This window comes from Anomaloglossus baeobatrachus, chromosome 1, assembly GCF_048569485.1.
Source record: "Anomaloglossus baeobatrachus isolate aAnoBae1 chromosome 1, aAnoBae1.hap1, whole genome shotgun sequence".
NCBI classification, from domain to species: Eukaryota; Metazoa; Chordata; class Amphibia; order Anura; family Aromobatidae; genus Anomaloglossus; species Anomaloglossus baeobatrachus.
In genome coordinates this window covers 760,692,164-760,707,834 of record NC_134353.1, presented here as the reverse complement: position 1 = coordinate 760,707,834, position 15,671 = coordinate 760,692,164, and the positions used below count along the sequence as shown (strand labels likewise).

The window sequence follows — 15,671 nt, the reverse complement described above, 5'->3', positions numbered from 1 at the left end:
TGTGTTTATATTTTCATCCCTACCTCATAAATCATGCAGAAAAGTATAAGGGGTACTTTGCACACTACGACATCGCAGGTGCGATGTTGGTGGGGTCATGTCGAAAGTGACGCACACCCGGCGTCGCTCTCGACATCGTAGTGTGTACAGCAAAAGCGTCGTAATCATATCATCGGTGTAGCGTCGGCGAAAACCATAATTACCTTGCTGCGACGGTCCGATGTTGTTCCTCGTTCCTGCGGCAGCACACATCGCTGTGTGTGAAGTCGCAGGAGCGAGGAACATCTCCTACCTGCGTCCCAGCCGGCAATGCGGAAGGAAGGAGGTGGGCGGGATGTTTATATCCTGCTCATCTCCGTCCCTCCGCTGCTATTGGCCGCCTGTCGTGTGACGTCGCAGTGACGCCGCATGACAGGTGAGTGCATGTGAAGCATCAGTAGCGATAACATTCGCTACGGCAGCTATCACAATGATATCGCAGCTGCGACGGGGGCAGGTACTATCACGCTCGACATCGCAGCATCGGCTTGCGATGTCGCAGCGTGCAAAGTACCCCTTAGTCTTGAGTCATATATTTCAAATATACTAAATGTAAATTTGACTGGAGTAAATGAAGAATGATCCTATCATAAGTACTGGGATGCAAAATATACATGTATGATAATAAGTAAGTGCACATGTCCCATAGAAGAACCCCATGTGACTGCCAGCTCTGGATATTTCATACTACTTGCCAATAAGTGGCAAGACTCCAGTTTCAAGAAAAATATGCATTGATATCAAATGTGGATGTGTAGGTTTGGCTTAACGGTTGTTGTAGGGAAAAGGGAGGACAAACATTATATCTACCTCTTCTAGGTGGCTAAGCAAGACACCTTATAGGGGTTGTCTGGGACTTTAAGATTGATGACCTGTCCTTAGGATGGGTCATCAATGTCCAATCACTGGGGGTGTGACACACGGCACCCCTGCCAATCATCTGTTCCCAGTACCAAAGTTTGCCAAAACTATTGAGTTGTGGAGCCTTACAGCACAACTCTGTTGATGGATGACCAGGTACTGCACGTCCCTATTGACTACACTAGAGGGTGAATATTGAGTACCCAGCTGTGCCCACTATAAACAGTTGATGGAGGTGTATTGTTCAGTCCTGCAACTGAGTAGTTCCAGCTGGACGGCACAAGAAACAGCTGATTGGCGGGGTGTCGCTCTCCCACCGATCAGACATTGAGGACTTATCCTGAAGTTAGGTCATCAAGGTTAAAGTATTGACAACCATGTTAAATGGTTGGCCCATTTTGATTTTTTTTTATGGGACATCTTATATCCCTATGTACATTACTTTTATAAGTTCTGCAGTAATAAACGTAATTTAGTGGTTACTTTTTCATGATCTTAGAAATTAAAAAAAAATAAATCTAAGGACTTCAAGATTCATCTTTTATAGTATATCTCTAATCAATGGACAATTCCACCCAAATTGTCTGAATAGGAGTAGTTTTTTTAATGTAACTGAAGATTTCTTTTTGCCGAATGCCATTGATAAAACAATTTAAAAATAAATGGAATATCAACAAAACTACGTCCCTCACATAAGACACGACAGAGGCACCAGGTACTCTAGCGGTTCTTCATTGTAAATGAATTAAAGTATGTGGGTAACTGCACTGTGTGATTGACAGATTGCCTAAGAACAACCGGAGATATAAGATAGTCTTGAAGATATACAGTGTTGTTTTAAATGTGAAAAGATCAAAAATTCATGTTTTCCATTGATTAATTTCAGTGATATTGGGTTTGTTCTAGGTTTTAAATTTTTTTTGCAAAAAAAATCCATACGAAATTGAGTTAGAAATCCCTTGCTTTCCCTTCCCATAACCATTGAAAAGGTGTTATATCTTATAAACAATCCTTCATTCTGTGCACTTTTAGGACATGTACATCAATTTGTAAGGAGTATCCAATTTAAGACTGTTTGGCCCTATAGTCAGTGGCTCCATCAATGCTTATGTCCAATCCGTCTGAAAACAGGATTAGGGTTTATGTACCGATGGGGTCATAGACTATGATGATGCAGACTGAGTCACAGCATGCTCTGTGTGTTGTATCATTTTCGGCCATATATGCCTATTGGAGGTGGGCAGCAAGATGCAGCCGAGGAGGAGTTGATTTGGCTTTGTGCTAAAGTCATCCAAATTTTGGGGGAGCTCTTTATCAGAAAAATAGATCTCTGACATACTGTACGTAATAAACAGAATTTTGGACACCAAAAAATTAAATAATGATAGAAAATGGACATTGATTTTCAGTCAATATTTACATGTATATACAGCAGTTGAAATAAGTGTTGAACGTGTCACCAATTGTTTAAGTAAATATATTTCTGAAAGTGCTATTGACATGAATTTGTGTCAGATGTCGATAACAACCCATCGAATCCACACAGGCAAAGAAATAAAATCATAGATGGCCATAAATTTAGTGATGTGTAATAATGAAAAATGACAGAGGGAAAAAAGTATTTCACACGCTTACTGAAATTTATTTAACACTTCATAGAGATAACGCAAATTTGTGTCCAAACACCGAACTTTATGTGGCGGGGAGGCTGTAAAATAAAGAATATAATTAATAATAAACATTGTCATTATATCTACAGTTCCCGTGACGCGTCCTGCAGACTCTGTCTTCTGGCCGCTTCTGCTTTCGGGTCCGATCATTGCTGTGCACCCGAGTAACCACCACTGACTTACAGGACCTTCCATGATGTCATAGCCATGTGACCAGTCTGGTGTGAATGTTGTACAAACATTGGGTTACAGACTGGTCACATGGCTATGACGTCACGGAAGGTCCTGTAACCCACGAGGTAACAACATTCACACCAGACTTGTCACATGGCTATGATGTCATGGAAGATCCTGTAAGTCAGATGTAGCTGAGCTGAAGATGCTCGCCTGCCTTTGGACTACGTCGGAGATTTTTTTTGAGTAATAAAGATGGAGTCCTAAATGTCTTTTGTTTTATTTCTAATAAAATATTTTTTTCTGTGTGTTGTTGTTTTATTTTACTGTTAAAACAGACAATCACAGCATGGGCGTCTGTGATTGGATGCTGGAGTAACCTGAAACCAGCCCATACATTCTAGAATCTAAAATGTATGGGCAGATTCCAGGTTACTCCAACAGCCCATTCTGCTTGACAACATCTGTGATTGGCTGTAGGGTCCCTCACACATATAGAGGTATAAAAATAAATAATTAAAAAAATGACGTAGTGCTTCGCAGTATTTTTGATTTTGATTCTTAGTGCAGATAAAGTGGATGGCTTCGGGCTGCCACCCCATCTGCCTGGCTTTACCTTAGCTGGCAATCAAAATACAGGAAGCCCATTAATTTTTTTTTAATTATTTTAAGAAATAATAAAAAAAAATTGCATGCGTTCCCACCGTATTTTGATTGCCAGTCAGGTAAAGCCAGGCAGTTGGGATTCGTAGCGTGGTACGGCTCAAGCTTTCTGGTCCCCCCACACTAAAAACCGCAGCCCACACCTGCCCTTGCAAATGGAGCATTGATTCTTAGCGCCGTTTCCAGGGCCTTTACCAGGCTCATTCAGCGACCCTGATGGCGGTGGCACGCTGGGTAATAAAGGGGTTAATACCAGCTTTGTATTCTCAGCTGGTACTAAGCCCGAAATTCATGGTGTCATGCCAAATTAGACATGGCCACCATAATTTCTAGTAAACAGTAAAAAAAAACACAAAACAGTAAAAAAAAAAACTTTTAGTAATCGAGGGGTACGAACAATTTTGATCGTGTATATATATATATACTGTGTGTATATATATATATATATATATATATATCTATATATCACATTTGCAAGTGACTAAAAACATGTAAATAAATAATTTGTGCAGTAGTTATTGTGAGATTGACATTTTCTGATGTGTATGACTTTATGTTTGTACTATCTGTGTTGCATGTAGTACATCACACACTAGATGTGGCTGCAGATGGTCATATCTTTAGGTATTGTAAAAATTAGTTTGGAAACATTTTACGTGATGTTGTCTCGTATTTATGTGGTAATTCCAAGGTTTCCATAAGTTTGCTATTATATCATTATCCACACTATACTGTTATGATCCGGAACCATGGAAGATCACCACAAATCATTGGCAAAAAGGTGACAAGAGCATTGGCAACTAATCTGGCCGCCATCCCCTTACTAACCAACACAACTAGAAGTAGCCGAGGGGTGAACTAACATCCTGTGCACCGCGAACCCAGCCGGAGAACTAACTATCCTAAAGGTAGGAAAGATGAATAACTCTCTGCCTCAGAAAATAGACAAGAATAGCAAGCCCCCCACATTCAAAGACTGTGGTGATATAGGAAAAACACAATACACAGGTAGATGACAGGATTAGCAAAAGGTGAGGCCCCCGCTGACTAAAATAGGAAAGGACAGGAAAGGGACTGATGGTAGCCAGAGAAAAACCCTGCAAAATACCAACTTCCTGATAGTACAAAAAGGCCCTCAGATCGCTCGATCTGAACTCCATCCTATACCAGGTGCCCTTGTCATACCAATGAACAGAAAACAAGAATTATAACAAATTCAATAAGCCATAAACACATGGACCCAAAGGAGCTATACTCCACACAGAACTGCAGGGAGTTCCTCAACAATCCACTGAGGGGGAAAATCCCTGGAAGGAAATAAACTGAAACCAACCACAACAAATGACAAACCCAGATAAGCAAAAGAACCAGGCAATAAATAAAGAGCAAGAACTTATCTGCAGTGGATGTGATGTAGAGCAGGATTAAGCAGGCTGGAGATACAGAGAACAACTGACATCCGGCAACAGCCTGCAATCAGACCAGGACTTAAATAAGCAGAGAGTTAGGAAAGGAAACACCCACTGCACAACACACCTGGTCTCTGTCCAAACCCTTCCTGGCCACCAGAGGGAGCCTCCCAGCAGCCAAGACATAACTAAAATTCACAACAGTACCCCCCCCTTGAGGAGAGGTCACCGAACCCTCACCCACGTCACCGGGTCGCTCGGGATGAGCATGATGGAAGGCGCGAACCAACCTGTCCGCATGAATGTCAGAAGCCACAACCCAAGAGTTATGCTCCTGCCCATAACCCTTCCATTTCACAAGGTACTGAAGCTGACGCCTACTGCGACGGGAATCCAGAATTTTTTCAACCTCATACTCCAGATCCCCTTGTACCAAAACAGGGTCAGGAGGCGCTGCTGCAGGAACTGCCGGCTCCACATGTTTCTTCAACAAGGACTTATGGAAGACATTGTGAATCTTAAATGACGCAGGCAGAGTCAAACGGAAAGATACAGGATTAATAATCTCCGAAATCTTATAAGGTTCAATACATCTGGGCTTAAATTTAGGAGACGGAACTCTCATAGGAATATTTTTAGAGGACAACCACACCATGTCCCCTACTTTAAACCAGGGACCAACAGTCCGACGCCGGTTGGCAAACTTTTGGGCAGTTTCTTGGGACTGAAACAATTTATCCACTACCTGTCCCCAAATCTGCTACATTCTGTTGACCACCGAATCCACCCCAGTCAGACGCCTCAAGCTGCCCTGAGAGGAACCTAGGGTGATACCCAAAATTGCAGAAAAAGGGGGACACCAACGTGGTAGAGCTAGCTCTATTGTTAAGGGCAAATTCAGCCAAAGGCAAAAACGAAACCCAGTCATCCTGATCCGCAGAAACAAAACACCGTAAATAGGTCTCCAGGGTCTGGTTAGCCCTTTCAGTCTGACCGTTGGTCTGAGGATGAAACGCCAAGGAGAAAGACAGCTGAACACCCAATTTGGAGCAAAAAATCCTCCAAATCTTGGATACAAACTGCACCCCTCTGTCAGAAACAATGTTTTCGGGAATACCATGCAAACAGACAACATGTTGCAAAAACAAAGGCACCAACTCTGATGAAGACGGCAACTTAGATAGGGGAACCAAGTGGACCATCTTGGAGAATCTGTCACAGATCACCCAAATCACAGTCATTTTCTGAGAGACGGGAAGCTCTGAAATAAAATCCATAGAGATGTGCGTCCAAGGTTTCTTAGGTACAGGCAAAGGCAATAATAGCCCACTAGAACGTGAACAACAGGGCTTGGACCTAGAACAAACTCCACACGACTGCACAAAACGACGGACATCTCGGGACAGGGAAGGCCACCAAAAAGAGCGTCTCACAAGATCCCGAGTACCAAAAATGCCAGGATGACCCGCCAAAACAGAGCAATGAACCTCAGAGACAACTCGGTCTCTCCATTGGTCTGGGACAAACAGTTTCCCTGTAGGACATCTCTCAGGTTTATCCCCCTGAAATTCCGCCAGTGCCAACCGCAGATCAGGCGAAATAGCCGAGAAAACTGCACCATCATTCAGGATAGTAGACGGTTCGACAACCTCCAAAGAGTCAGCGCAGAAACTCCTGGAAAGGGCATCGGCCTTAACATTCTTGGTGCCCGGCAAAAAAGAGACCACAAAATTAAACCGGGTAAAAAACAAAGCCCACCTGGCCTGCCGAGGATTCAACCTCTTGGCCGAGTCCAGATAGATGAGATTCTTGTGGTCCGTAAGCACCACAACTTGATGCCTAGCCCCCTCCAACCAATGCCTCCACTCTTCAAATGCCCACTTCATAGCCAATAATTCCCAGTTCCCCACATCATAATTCCGTTCAGAAGGAGCAAACTTCTGAGAGAAAAAGGCACAGGGCTTAAGTTTACCCAAAGTAGCGTCTCGTTGAGACAGAACAGCACCTGCTCCGATCTCTGAGGCATCGATCTCAACTTGAAATGGGAAAGACACATCAGGTTGCTGCAGAACTGGGGCAGAAGTGAATCGCCTTTTAAGCTCCTGGAAGGCCACAATAGCCTCAGGGGTCCAATGCTCAGCATCAGCTCCCTTCTTTGTCAAATCTGTCAGAGGTTTGACAATGGCAGAAAAATTGGCTATAAATTTACGGTAAAAATTAGCAAACCCCAAAAACCGCTGCAGGGATTTTAGAGAAGTCGGTTGCACCCAGTCGTAAATAGCCTGAATCTTAACCGGGTCCATTTCAATAGCGGAGGGAGACAGGATGAAGCCCAAAAAGGAAATCCTTTGCACCCCAAAGAGGCACTTTGACCCCTTAACATACAGTGCATTATCCTTAAGTATCTGAAAAACATCCCGTACTTGCCCCACATGAGAGTCCCAATCATCAGAAAAAATCAAGATGTCATCCAAATACACAATCAAAAGTTTACCAATAAGGTCCCGAAAAATATCATTCATGAAGGCCTGGAAGACGGAGGGTGGATTAGTGAGCCCAAAAGGCATCACTAGGTACTCAAAATGCCCCTCAGGAGTATTAAAAGCCGTCTTCCATTCATCACCCTCCTTAATACGGATGAGATTATACGCACCCTTGAGATCCAGTTTCGTAAACCATTTGGCACTCTGCACTCTAGAGAACAGATCAGACATCAGAGGCAAAGGGTACTGATATTTGACTGTAATTTTATTAAGAAGACGGTAATCAATACAAGGCCTCAACGAACCATCTTTCTTAGCAACAAAGAAGAAGCCAGCACCCAAAGGAGAAGATGAGGGCCGAATGTGCCCCTTCTCCAATGATTCTCTGATGTATGACCGCATGGCATCATGTTCGGGCACAGACAAGCGTTCCCTGAAGAAGTTGTCACGAAACGTGCGTTGGAGGCGTGGGTGTGTGGACAGAGGTAATATGCGCTACTTGTAAGCCTATTTACTCATTCAATTGTAGATCTTTAATCCTCTTTGCCTGATTTGCCCCTGACTACTGGTTCTTTCAGTATGTTTGTACATTGCAGCAGCCCGAATTCCTTTAAACTTGCTCTGCATAATTATATTATCTACTCACTCTGGATTTCCATATAAACTAATTGTTTGGGCTCCCCCTGTTGGTTGTTTACTGCTAGAACGTGCACTTTTGCACTTTATAATCCCATAGGCTGCAATACAGGCTGATTACATATTTAATTTTCCTTGGATGTTTATAAGCACTGTTTCACTTTATATTTATTAATCCTTGGACATAATTTTGATCTACCTTTAAAATGTTAGATCAAACAAACAGCATGAGTTGGATAACCATTGCATCAATTTAGGCCAGAGAAACAAAATGGTATAACTCCAATATAATTAAAAATATTTTAATTTTATTTCAAATTCATAAAATCAAGACATAATAAAGACAAAAACAAAATTCACAGCAGTAAATCCTCAATAGAAGGAGGACCGGTACCATACATAAGGAGAATATAGTATATGAAAAATTTCAACAGATGTCAACATACAGTTAGTAATGGTATTTCATCCTTAATCCATAGGGAAAGGGAAAGATATACTCTAATCGCTACTAGAGTTTCAGCAATTAATCACCCTCAGAGATGGTATAATCCCTATAGGTGTTGATATCATGCATAAAGAGTATATGAAATATTTCCAAACATATGTCAGCAAACAGTTGGTAATAGTATTTGATCCCTACTTTTTTTTTTTCCAAAACGTTTTTTATTGATTTTTCAAATTTGTAAAAACATGACAAGTATCATTGCAAAAGAAGAACATTCGTCTGACAAAATGTGACATAGAGGTGGGTGATACCCCAATTTGGAGTTCCATGTTGCTGTTCGATTTAAGATAGTATACAGTAACATTAAACCAAAACATAGGTAATGAAATATAATATAACATATGCAATACAATTCGTTAAATCTCTGTGTCGTCCCTGAATGATTTCAATTTTGCTAGCGTGTCTTGGTATTCCCAACCGTCTCGTCTCCCCCTCCCGCCAGAGCCCCCTCCTAGGTGATTCTCAGTTTACCCAGGCTGTCCTGAATATCGCTCAGGATATACCACTCCGAGTGAACAAAAGGTGCCATCAGGTTAATTATTTCTCCCTGTGTGAATTGGCTTTCAATAAAATGTCTCCATCTCACAAAAAACTTGGCTGTCAACCCATCTTTATCCCTCTCCGCTTCTAGTTTTTCCCACTTCAGAAGGTTGTGTAGTTCGCCCACAACCTCCTTTATGGATGGGCCCTCCCTTTGAATCCAGTGTTTTAAGATGCAACGCTTAGCTATCATGGCTATGTCATGCATTATTGCGTATTTCCTCTTTTCCTGCGTGCTCGGTCCTCCTCCTACTCCTCCCTCAAAGGAGTGGAAAATCCACACCATTAAGTCTAGTTTGCTGAAAATTCCCCATGTTGACTGGGCAAATAGTCTGACTTGGTTCCAGAACCTAGCGATTGTCTCACATTCCCATAGCCCATGCAGCATATCCGTTTTTTCTTTTTGACACTTAGGACACCACCTATCCCTACCTGGTATGTTGAAACCTATAATGGCCCTATGTAGAATTCTGAATTGAGTGTCTCTCCATCTCTCATTGGTAATATGTTTCCGCACTTGTACCCATCCTCTCAGTATATCATCCACCACTTCTTCCCTTCCCAATTGTTTCCCCCACGCTTTTAAAGTCCGACTATCCTCCCGTGAGATAAGCACCCCCCTTAGCGATCGATAAATTTTAGAGACATTTATACTTGTTACATCACATTCCAGTAACTCATCAATCGAACTTCTGTTCAGCTCTCTTCCAACCACACCCAGGTCTCCTATTATTCCATGTTTCAATTGTTCATACTGGATGACATGTGAGCTATTAAGGTTGTACTTATCCAACACTTCCCGACCTGTCATCCACCTCCTGTCCTCCACATTCATAACATCTATCATTCTCCTGACTCCCCTCTCTTTCCATCTAGTAAATAGCTTGTTTTCTCGTCCCAGGGGAAAATTTGGGAATGCCCAGGGGTTCAAGTACTTGGACACTTTCCATGAGAGCCCCAGTTTTTTCCTTACCGACTTCCATGTTAGCATGGTGTCTCGGAATATAATTGAGTTCCTTATGTGCCCTTCAACCCTGGATAGTGGGGAGTGCAGAATGGACGTCAGATCCCACGGTGACGCATATTTAGTTTCCATCGCATGATCTGAGTGCCTACTCGTTCCTCTCACCCAATCAATTACATGCCTCATGATACATACAAGATTATACCCTTGGACATCTGGAAAGTTTAGACCTCCCTCCTCTGCTGACTTCATCAGCGTACGCAGCTTTATTCTGGGTTTCCTTCCCCTCCACAGAAATTCTGTATACGCGGAGTTGAGCTTATTCACATCCTTTAGTTTTAGCAATAGCGGGATTGTCTGGAAGGGATACAGCAGCCTAGGAAAGCTCATCATTTTTATCAGGTGGCATCTTGCCAGTAATGGAAGTGGCAGACCTTTCCATCCCTTTAATTGAACTATAATTTTCCTGATTAGCGGTCCATAATTCAAGTTATAGATTGTTTCCACCGATCTTCCTATATGCACTCCCAGGTATTTAATTGAAGATTGTGCTATAGGAATTCCACATAGACAGCCATCCCTTATTTGTCCCCCCATTGTCCCATGATGCCCCTTTAGGAACATGATCTCGCATTTTTTTTTGTTCAGTTTGAAACCGGAGAATGAGCCAAATTTTTCAATCAAGGCAAGAGTCTGTGGCAAATCCGCACCGGGGTCCCCCATATAAAGTATGATGTCATCAGCAAAAAGCGCTGTCTTTACTTCTGAACCCCTTATCTTGATTCCTTTAAAGCTATTTTGTCCCTGTAGTATTCTTGACAACGGCTCGATTGCCAGGTTGAATAAAAGAGGAGATAATGGGCAGCCCTGTCTTGTTCCCTTCATCAAAGGGAACACGTCTGATAGAAAGCCCGGAGTGTGTACCCTAGCTCCCGAGTTGGCATAAAGGTTTCTAATGTAAAGTCTCATCTTGCCTACAATCCCTATGGCCTCCATTACCCTGTCTAACCACCCCCAATTTACATTATCAAACGCTTTTTCTGCGTCAAGTGTAACTAAGGCAGGTCTAGCCCCTCCCTCAGTGAGACCCAGTCTAACCGCGTCTACCACTAGAATTGTCTTTCGGATATTGGTAACGGCATTTCTCCCCTTGATAAACCCCACCTGGTGATTCGTAATGATCCTAGGTAAGATCTCGGCCAGTCTATTAGCCATGATCTTGGACATAATTTTTAAATCCTGATTTATGAGCGATATAGGTCTATAACTAGAGGGATCATCCAGGTCCTTGGTTCCCTTGGGGAGTAATTTAATATATGCTATGTTGGAATTTTTGGGTATTTCCGCCCCTCCCAGGAAAGCATTAAAGACTGAGGTTAGATCCGGCGAGATCAGATCCTTCAGAGCCTTATAGACTTCACTATTGAAACCGTCAGGTCCCGGTGCCTTGTTGGTGTTAAGCTCCCCAATTGTTCTCGTCACCTCCTCTACTGTGATATCTGCGTTTAAGGCACTCAAATCTTCCTCCGTCAAGCTAGGCATTTGGGCTTGTCTTAGCCACTCTGCCTCATCAGTCATGTCGTTATTCCCTGACCCATATAGTTTTCTATAGTAATCTCCCAACAGTTTATTAATGTCCTTAGGATCCGTAGTCACCTCTCCCCCCTTTGTTTTCAGTTTAGAGATCACTGTCATCTTTCTGCTGCCCCTTGCCAGATTGGCCAACATCCTTCCCGCCTTGTTGCCAAACCTATGTAAGTCAACCTCCTTGTGCGACCAGAATAGTTGTTCCTTTTTTTGGCCCATTCGTCAAATCCCTCTTTTGCCTCCAACCATCTGCCTTTTGTCATGGGAGATCTATTTGTCACATAATTTGTATATGCTACCCGTACTGCTTCACTATGGAAATTATAATTCTCATTGGTTTTCCGTTTGATCATGGCTGCGTACCCCACCAGACGGCCCCTTAGGACCGCTTTTGCCGTTTCCCAAAATATCACTGGGGACTCTCTATGTTCCTTATTGTCCTCTGCGAATTCTCCCCACCACTCCTGTAGCACCTTATGGAAATTATCTTGCCTGAGAAGGAACGATGGGAATCTCCATATGATATCTGTACCTCTCCTGAATTTCTCTCTAATGCCCAATCTCACCGGACTATGATCAGAGATCACCATATTCTCTATCACACAATCTTGCGTTCCACTCAGTAAGTCTTGCGAGATCCAGAACTGATCAACACGTGACCAGCTATCATGAGGGTGAGAGAAGTGTGTATACTCTCTGTCATGTGGGTGAGTTAGTCTCCAGATGTCTTTCAGTCCTACGTCTTCTAATGTTACATCCCTATTGTCTAAACTCCTGCCCACATTAGCTGTCCCTTCCTCGCCCCTCCTCCTATCTTCAGCTGAGTCTGGGACAGTGTTAAAATCGCCTCCCACTATAATGTTAGCCTCCCCATCTGCTAATATGGTGGCCTTTATGTCATCATGAAATGTGATTTGTTGTGAATTTGGGCCATAGACATTATAAATACTGAGTTTACCCGCTGGACTAACGATTGTTAAGTGCTGCCACCTTCCATGGTCGTCTGCCTCATGTGCCACTACCTCATGACTGAATTGTTTATTTATTAGAATCATAGTGCCCGCTTTTCTACCTTGTGCCGCTGCCCCGTAAACGGTGCCCACCCAATGTTTCTTCATGCGGAAAAAGTCCTCCCCCCCCAAGTGGGTTTCCTGTAATAAGGCAATGTCTGTCTTTAGTCTTTTCAGATGTCTCAATATCATTGCTCGTTTGTTAGGTGATCTCAGCCCTTTAACATTCCACGTAGTTATCTGTATCATGTTAACCTGTGTATTCTGCTTTTACTACTCCCTCCCCTATGGGCCCCTGCATCAAGGAAGACGAGATGTTCGACACTAGAATCACAGTTGGTACCACAAAATCGACACTCCCTTTCCCCACCTTGCAAATATAACAAATACAACAAAAAGCATGTAACTGTAAAACATATTTTCCCTTCCGAGAAATCCACGGCGCTTCCCGCCACGTTGGTGAGCTCCCCTATTCCTAGCCAAAATATGTAGCTCCCTAATCACCCCCCAAAAAATATATGTTCTATCCCCGGACTAACTTGAATAAGCCTTTGAAAATTATGCAAAAATTAGCACAGTATGTCAAAACCTCAGCAAGATTCTCCAGTCCTACTTATCTCTGACTCCAGGTAGCCATCAGTCCGCCCAGAACAGGCCCACTTCATTTGAATTTGGATGATGTTCCTGGACAAAGGAGAAAAAGAAAAAAAGAAAAAAAAAAGACCAAGGGGAGAGAAGATGGAGAAAGAAAGGAGAAGAACAAAAAAAAAAAAAAAAAAAAGAGAGGGGGGGGAAGAGGACCCAGACTTTGGGATGTTTTCCTCTCTTTTCTCCCTTCCCCCTCCTCCTCTCACCTCCCCAACCCTCTCTCCGTAATGCATCCTCCTCAACGCCTCTCCCTGTTTGGGAGGAGAAAAAAAAAAAAAAAAAAAACAGGCAAAAAAAGGAAAAACAATGAGCGAGTTCCAGTTCAGGTATCATGGTTTCTCTCCAAGGGTTGGTTCCTGTGTTCCAGGCGAGAATTATGCTGTCGACCCGGGCTTGGCCTCCTTTCCTCCCTGGTCTCGACTTGCTTTTGTCCCCCAAAACGTCCCACATCTCTTCCTGAGCTTGTGGGGGATCTTCTTCTATTATTCCCTTCTCCACTAGCTCCTTTTTCTTGCCTTTCTGACCTAGTCTTGTCGAGCTCTGCCATGAGAATGTTTTCTGCTTCTTTGTAGTCCTTGTAGTATACAAACGAGCCATTGGGGTTTCTAACTTTCAGTGTAGCAGGGTATAATAGCTGGCACTTTACTTTTTTGTTGTACAGAAATGAGCAAATTTTGGTAAATTCTTTTCTCCTTCTGGATACTTCCGCTGAATAATCCCCAAAAATTAGCAGTCTGTTGCCTTGATATTGTAGTGGACGCTTTCGTTCTCTAAAGGCCCTCAATATTTCCTCCTTATGCTTATAATCAAGGTATTTGACAATCACCTACCTGGCTCTTATCGGGGTATTCTTGTTTGAGTTTTGGCCCTCTCCCTTATTCGCCTCCTGGTGTCTCAGTGGACCCACTCTGTGGGCTCTTTCAACTCTGAATTTCGCCTTTATGCCCAGGGCCTGCGGTAGCTCCAACTCGCATATATTATCCAACTGTCCAATCGATACAGACTCTGGCAACCCGACTATACGTAGGTTGTTTCGTCTCGATCTGTTTTCCAAATCGTCTGCTTTATCCTTCAAGTATTCATTAGATTTTGCTAGAGCTGCTATTTGTGCTTGCATAGCCAGTATTGTCTCCTCGGAGTCAGATATTCTCTGCTCTGATTCTGCCAGTCTAGAGGCATGGGCATTTATCTGTTTTTGCATATTAGCTAATGATGTTTGTATGGCTGCCTCAATAGCCACTTTAACCTCTTTTGACAAGTGTGATGTCACTTCTTCAGCCAGTTTTTTATAGTCCACATTAAGCTTTTGTGTGTACTTGTCTTGGCCTGCAGGTGGTGCTGTTTTCTTAGTTCTCTTTGTCTGGACTGGGCCACCACCTCCATCCCCCAATAGCTTGCAGGCTTGTGATGTTGGTGTAGTAGGCTGCTTTTTGTTTCCTTTGGAAGGGGTACTATGAATTCTTGCATTTGACTTCCTGTGAGTCTGAGTGGGATTAATCTCCCTGTGCTGTTTGTCAGTTTCATCCTCCAACACTGCTGTGTCTCTGAGCTGCCCTGCTTTGCCTGCATCTTCTCTCCCCTCTGCCTCCATATCTCCTTCATCCTCCCATTGCGATCCACTGTCATCAGTCCCCTGCATCCACCTCTCTCCTGCTGTGTCCTCCTGTGACTCCTCGCTCATATCTTCCTTATCTCCTGTCTCCTCGCTCATATCTCCCTTATCTCTCCCCTTCCAGCTCTGTGTTTGCTTTTCTGTGTCTCTCACCATGCGTTCAGGCTCCTCCCCCATCAGGCTCGGCGCCATTATCTTATCTTCTCCTCTGTCCATATCAAAGCTTCTCCAGGCTGATTCACCGCTCCCAGCACTTCTCAGGAGGTACCTTTCCATAGCTGTCTGCTTTAGGTAACCTCCTGTGCTGCTCTCTGTTTGGTGGCTCGTCCGGGGGGTCTGTTTTTAGTCGGTTTCTGTGAGGGGTGGCAGGAGATTCTCCTCTAAGCTTCCACCTCAGCCAGGACAGGAACAGGAAGTCTGATCCCTACTTTTAAGGGCAAAGGTACACTCACACACCTCCCTGGGGACAGGCAGGTGTCGCGGTATCTATCCTACTGGTCAGTATATGGTTGGTTTTTGATGTCAATACTCACAGGGATTATATTATCCGTGAGGGCGATTAATTGTTAAAACCCCAGTAACTGTGTGAGTGTACCTTTGCCCTTAAAAGAAGGGATCAAATACTATTACCAACTGTTTGCTGACATATGTTTGGAAATATTTCATATACTCTTTATGCATGATGTCAACACCTATAGGGATTATACCATCTCTGAGGGTGATTAATTGCTGAAACCCTAGTAGCGATTAGAGTATATCTTTCCCTTTCTCTATGGATTAAGGATGAAATACCATTACTAACTGTATGTTGACATCTGTTGAAATTTTTCATATACTATATTCTCCTTATGTATGGTACCGGTCCACCTT

General features: G+C 43.2%; 1 protein-coding gene across 2 annotated transcripts in view; it reads left to right on the top strand.

The window, feature by feature from the left end:
• The window catches only part of KSR2 (kinase suppressor of ras 2), a 724,223-nt gene that overhangs the window by 642,513 nt on the left and 66,039 nt on the right, over positions 1-15,671 (top strand). The window lies entirely within an intron of this gene.